The sequence below is a fragment of the Triticum aestivum genome, chromosome 2A (assembly GCF_018294505.1).
Source record: "Triticum aestivum cultivar Chinese Spring chromosome 2A, IWGSC CS RefSeq v2.1, whole genome shotgun sequence".
Taxonomy (NCBI): Eukaryota; Viridiplantae; Streptophyta; class Magnoliopsida; order Poales; family Poaceae; genus Triticum; species Triticum aestivum.
In genome coordinates this window covers 589,675,952-589,682,246 of record NC_057797.1, presented here as the reverse complement: position 1 = coordinate 589,682,246, position 6,295 = coordinate 589,675,952, and positions in this window count along the sequence as shown.

Genomic DNA, 6,295 nt, shown 5'->3' with positions numbered 1-6,295 from the left:
CTATAAATCAATAAATATCGAGAAAAATATATCTGCACATATTTTTTTGGTGACTCTGAACTTGTGTCTCACCAAGGACCAGTTTCCCTTGCAAAACTCCTCTCTCCATTTGTTTTGCCCATTAAAAACATAATTGTTTTTTCTTTGCAGGGTCTACTAAAAATCAGGACAGCCACTCCATTAGAAAGCAATAGAAGCAATCTTCAGCAAGAAAAATATGTTATCATGCTAAAAAATGACGAAGCACTTTCCAAAACATATATACATGAAAAACATTTTTCTTTGACTTACGTCACATTATGGAGCAATGTTATTATAAAAGACACATAATCTCTGTACATTGCCATTTTCCCAAGGGAGACACATAGTGTTGAGAAATTATAAAAGACACATAATCTTCCAGCAGTTCCATTCTTATAATCTCCTATTAAAATTCAGCATTACAAACTACACAAAATTAGTATTAGGTTGACTGGAACATGAAATAATTGGAGACTATTTACTGAACAACTATAGTCCTATGCATGGTAGTCAAGTCAAATAAAAAAGTTCAACAAATTTCATATGCTGATTCCAGAAACATTGCATGTTCTGCACCATGGCATGCGGGCGGAGAGGAGCCTGGGAACATCAATTATGGAGACCTCTAGTGGCCGAAGCTGCACACACGGAATTTTAATTTGTGAGGGTGCTCAAAAAATGCATCCTGATGGAAAAGGTACTCTACATGGCAAAATTTTCAGTAGCAATTGCTAGATATTAGTAAATGACAATGTTAGAGATCGTGCCCACATATTCCCCATCGTCAACGCCACAACCTCGAACTAAGATGAAATAATTAATCTAAGAAATTGGGGTGTACCGAGCGGTTGTAAGCGAGGTGCTGAGTAGCAGGAGTAGAGACGACAATGAAGAGAAAGTAGCGGACACAACTATGGCACCTTGTTGTTGCCTGACTGTGACTGATGGTTTCCGTGGTGCTTTGCTACAGGCACAGGGCGAGGATGGTGATCCAGTTGTCACCCCTTGTACTCCCCTAATCATCGTCGCGACGCAGATCCTGATGTGCCGGATGCCATCTGGATCGAGCAGGCGGAGGAGAAATATAGTCGGCAGGGTCAGGAGGAGGCAAGCAGGAGGGAGACGCCTACATTAGCGTTTGCTGCTGGAGGAAGATGGGTTCCGGGAGATCCGAGAGAGCCAGGTGACGAAGTGTATATATGGGCGCCTCTATGCGGATTGGAAAAACAGAGACGCGCACATTAATTGCCGCCGGCGAGTGGCGCACTTCAGCAGGGATGAATGCTTCTAGGAACGGTTGATTGATTGCTTCATCGAACAGTCGAATGGCCCCTTCGCCTTTGTCTGGATTGGCGCGCGGTCCGGGAGGGGAGGCCTGACCTGCACGGTCTAGCTCAGGTTGTGCGAACACATCGCCCTCGTCACCTCGTCGTAATCTAGCGAGGGCATCAATCGGCGACTCACCCTTGTTCTTTTTTTCGAGCACAATAGACCCAGGAGCTATCGAGTCTTTTTTAGACAAAGGAGCTATCAAGATGCATAGAGAAAGGTGGCTTTTACAAGTCATTAGGCCTAATTTAATAAGAGAGGGCTAAAAATGTCACCGGAGCAGTGGCCCACCAAGGTGAGCGCTCGTTGGTAGTGATTAAAGCGAGCGAACGTGTGATTTAGGGCCAATCGAACGGCCAGCAAACACCCCGATCATTGATCGGACGGCTACAAAGGCTAATGGCTTGGGAGGGCAGAAAAACTACGCAGTTATAATGTATTTAAATGAGGGGCAAGGTTTTACACGAGATAGATCCAATCTCGTGGGCGTCATGCAAACTTGGGGGGTCAAGATGGTCTCTAGATGCTTATCCGATCCTCCGAGCTCCTTCCTGTCGCCAGCTCCTTGGTGGACCTTCTCGGCCCGGTGGCAGTCTTGCTCGGGGCTCCCATTGGAGACGCCTTCCATATTACACCGTCAATCGCTGAAGTACCTAGCATTCCAAATAAAGCATGCCAAATCCACAAGTCATGTGATGTCATCGCTTCTAGTATAATGGTGGCCTCTTTGGTGTGACCTTGGTACATCGCGCACAAACCTTTGGGGCAGTTCTTCCATTGCCAATGCAATCAACTGAACTAAGCATACTTGGAAAACCTCTTGCCTCTCCAATAGCCAACAACCTTTCTGAATCTGCACATTTAGTTCTCTCAGATACTCTACTCCAAACACCTCCGGTAGGCACGCGGGCAAACCTCGAGTAGTCTTTAGGCATGTGCTCTCCCCAATCCATACCATCTCACCAATGACGTCAACGGCGGTACCACGTGCAAGCATCCTCATAGCAGCCATGCATTTCTGCTTAGTAGAGAATGATAGTCGTCCGCAACAATCCCTGGCGAGCTTGAAGTAGCAATCGTGTGTCTCCATTCCCTCCACCACGCACAAGAACAATGGTTTGCGCATACGGAAGTGTCGACAAAACCATTCATCGTGGGAAGCTGTTTCGGGAGCAAAGTAGTCCTTGTAGAGTACCAATTGCTACTTCTTGAGCTTGCATTGGTTTTTTCCTTGAAGAGGAAATGGTGATGCAGCAAAGTAGAGATAAGTATTTCCCTCAGTTTGAGAACCAATGTATCAATCCAGTAGGAGACAATGCACAAGTCATCGAATAGCTGCACAAACAAACAAACAACTTGCACCCAATGCGATAAAGGGGTTGTGAATCCCTTCACGGTTACTTGCAAAAGTGAGACCTGATAGAGATAGATAAATGGTAAAGTAAATATTTATGGTATTTTTGGTTTATAGATCATAAAGTAAAAGATTGCAAAAAGAGCAAATCGGAAACTAAAATTATAGATCAGAAACTTATATGATGGAAAATAGACCACGGGGCCATAGGTTTCACTAGAGGCTTCTCTCAAGATAGCAAATAATACGGTGGGTGAACAAATTACTGCCGAGAAATTGATAGAAAAGCGCAAAGTTATGACGATATCTAAGGCAATGATCATGAATATAGGCATCACGTCCGTGTCAAGTAGACCGAAGCGATTCTGCATCTACTACTATTACTCCACACATCGACCGCTATCCAGCATGCATCTAGAGTAGTAAGTTCATAAAGAACGGAGTAAGGCATTAAGTAAGATGACATGACATAGAGGAATTAACTCAAACAATATGATGAAAACCCCATCTTTTTATCCTTGATGGCAACAATACAATACGTGCCTTGCTGTCCCTACTGTCACTGGGAAAGGACACCGCAAGATTGAACCCAAAGCTAAGCACTTCTCCGATTGCAAGAAAAACCAATCTAGCTGGCCAAACCAAACCGATAGTTTGAAGAGAATTACAAAGGTATCAAATCATGCATAAAAGAATTCAGAGGAGATTCAAATAATATTCATAGATAAGCTGATCATAAATCTGCAATTCATCGGATCTCGACAAACACACCGCAAAAGAGTATTACATCGAATAGATCTCCAAGAACATCGAGGAGAACATCATATTGAGAATCAAAGAGAGAGAAAAAGCCATCTAGCTACTAGCTATGGACCTGTAGGTCTGTGGTAAACTACTCACGCTTCATCGGAAGGGCAATAGAGTTGATGTATAAGCCCTCTGTGAGCGAATCCCTGTTGGGAAACGTAGCATGCAATTTAAAAAAAAATCTATGGTCATGCAAGATCTATCTAGGAGATGCATAGCAACGAGAAGGGAAGAGTGTGTCCATGTACCCTCGTAGACCGAAAGCGGAAGAGTTTGACAACGTGATTGATGTAGTCGAACTTCTTCTCGTTCCGACCGATCAGGCACCGAACGTACGGCACCTACGAGTTCTACACACGTTCAGCTCGATGACGTCCCTCGAACTCTTGATCCAGCAAAGTGTCGAGGGAGAGTTTCATCAACACGACGGGGTGGTGACGGTGATGGTGAAGTGATCCGCGTAGGGCTTTGCCTAAGCACTACGACAATATGACCAGAGGCGTAAACTGTGGAGGGGGGCGCCGCACACAGCTAGGAATCAATGTTGTGTGTTCTAGCGGTGCCCCCTCCCCCCACATATATATAGGTGGGAGAGGGAGAGGAGCTGCAAGGGGCGCCCCAAGTAGGAGGGATCCTACTTGGGCGCCTCCTCCAAGTCGGCATCCCCCCTTCCATATACATCAGAGGGGGAATGAAAGAGAGGGGGATAGAAGGAAAGAGGGAGGCCAAATCCTCCCCTTTCTTTCTCCCTCCCCTTCCTTTCCTTCTCCTCCTATTCGTCCTATAGGGAGCGCACCATCCCCTTAGGGTGTGTCCCTCTCTTGGCCCATTAGGCCCATATAGTTTGCCGGGGGTTGCCCGGAACCCCTTCCGGTGACCCGATACGTACCTGGAACACTTCTGGTGTCCAAATACTATCGTCCTATATATGAATATTTACCTCTCGACCATTTCGAGACTCCTTGTCATGTCCGTGATCTCATCCGGGACTCCGAACAACATTTGGTCACCAAATCACGTAACTCATATAATACAAAATCGTCATCAAACATCAAGCGTGCGGACCCTACGGGTTCGAGAACTATGTTGACATGACCGAGACACCTCTCCGGTCAATAACCAACAACGGAACCTGATATGTCTCCAACATATCTATAATTTTTGATTGTTCCATGTTGTTATATTATCAATCATGGATGTTTTATAATCATTTTATATCATTTTTTTCGTACTAACCTATTGACATAGTGCCAACTGCCAGTTCCTGTTTTTTGCATGTTTTTACATTGCAGAAAATCAATATCAGACGGAGTCCAAATGCCACGAAACTTTATGGAGATTTTTTATGGACCAGAAGGAACATGTTGGGCCCTGGTTGCACCTGGGGGAGTCCTGAGGAGGGGACAACCCACCAGGGCGCGCCAGGAGGCCCAAGCGTGCCCTGGTGGGTTGTGCCCACCTCGGGTGCCCCCCCGGACCGCCTCTTTGCTCTATAAATACCCCAAAAATAACAGAACCATAGGGGAGTCGATGAAATATTCATCCAGTCGACGCAGAGTCCAGAACCACCAGATCCAATCTAGACACCATCTCGGATGGGGTTCACCACCTCCATTGGTGCCTCTCCAATGATGCGTGAGTAGTTCTTTGTAGACCTTCGGGTCTGTAGTTAGTAGCTAGATGGCTTCATATCTCTCTCTCTTGATTCTCAATACAATGGTCTCTTTGAGATCCATATGATGTAACTCTTTTTGCGATGTGTTTGTTGGGATCTGATGAACTTTGAGTTTATGATCAGTCTTATCTTTTTATATCCATGAAAGTTATTTGAGTTTGTTTGATCTCTTATATGCATGATATCTTATAGCCTCGTATTTCTTCTCCGATATTTGGGTTTTGTCTGGCCAACTTCATCTATTTATCTTGCAATGGGAAGAGGTGCCCAGTAGTGGGTTCGATCTTACGGTGCTTGATCCCAGTGACAGAAAGGGAACCGACACGTATGTATCATTGCTACTAAGGATAAAAAGATGGGATCTATATCTACGCAATAGATAAATGGATCTTCTCTACATCATGTCATCATTCTTATTGCATTACTCCATTTCTCCATGAACTTAATACATTAGATGCATGCTGGACAGCGGTCGATGTGTGGAGTAATAGTAGTAGATGCAGGCAGGAGTCGGTCTACTAATCTTGGACGTGATGCCTATGTAATGATCATTGCCTGGATATCGTCATAATTATTTGAGGTTCTATCAATTGCCCAACGGTAATTTTTTACCCACTGTTTGCTATCTTTCTCGAGAGAAACCACTAGTGAAACCTACGGCCCTCGGGTCTTCTTTCTCATATATTTGCTTGCGATCTACTTTTCCTTTGAATTTTATTCATATCTATTAAACCAAAAATACTTTGTTGCACTTTACTTTATTTGCAATCTATTATTTCAATCTATTACAATCTTTGGCATCGTTACCCGAAAGGGATTGACAACCCCTTTAACATGTCGGGTTGCAAGGTGTTGTTACTTGTGTGCAGGTGTTGTTTACGTTGTGTTGCTTGGTTCTCCTACTGGTTCGATAACCTTGGTTTCTTCACTGAGGGAAATACCTACCATCGCTGTGCTGCATCATCCCTTCCTCTTTGGGGAAATACCGACGTTGTCCTAGCGGACAGGAGCTTTTCTGGCGCTATAGTCAGAGAGCAATCAAAAGGAATTTCTGGCGCTGTTGCCGGGGAGGATATTCAACATAACCAGGTTCCTAATCACAAATCTCA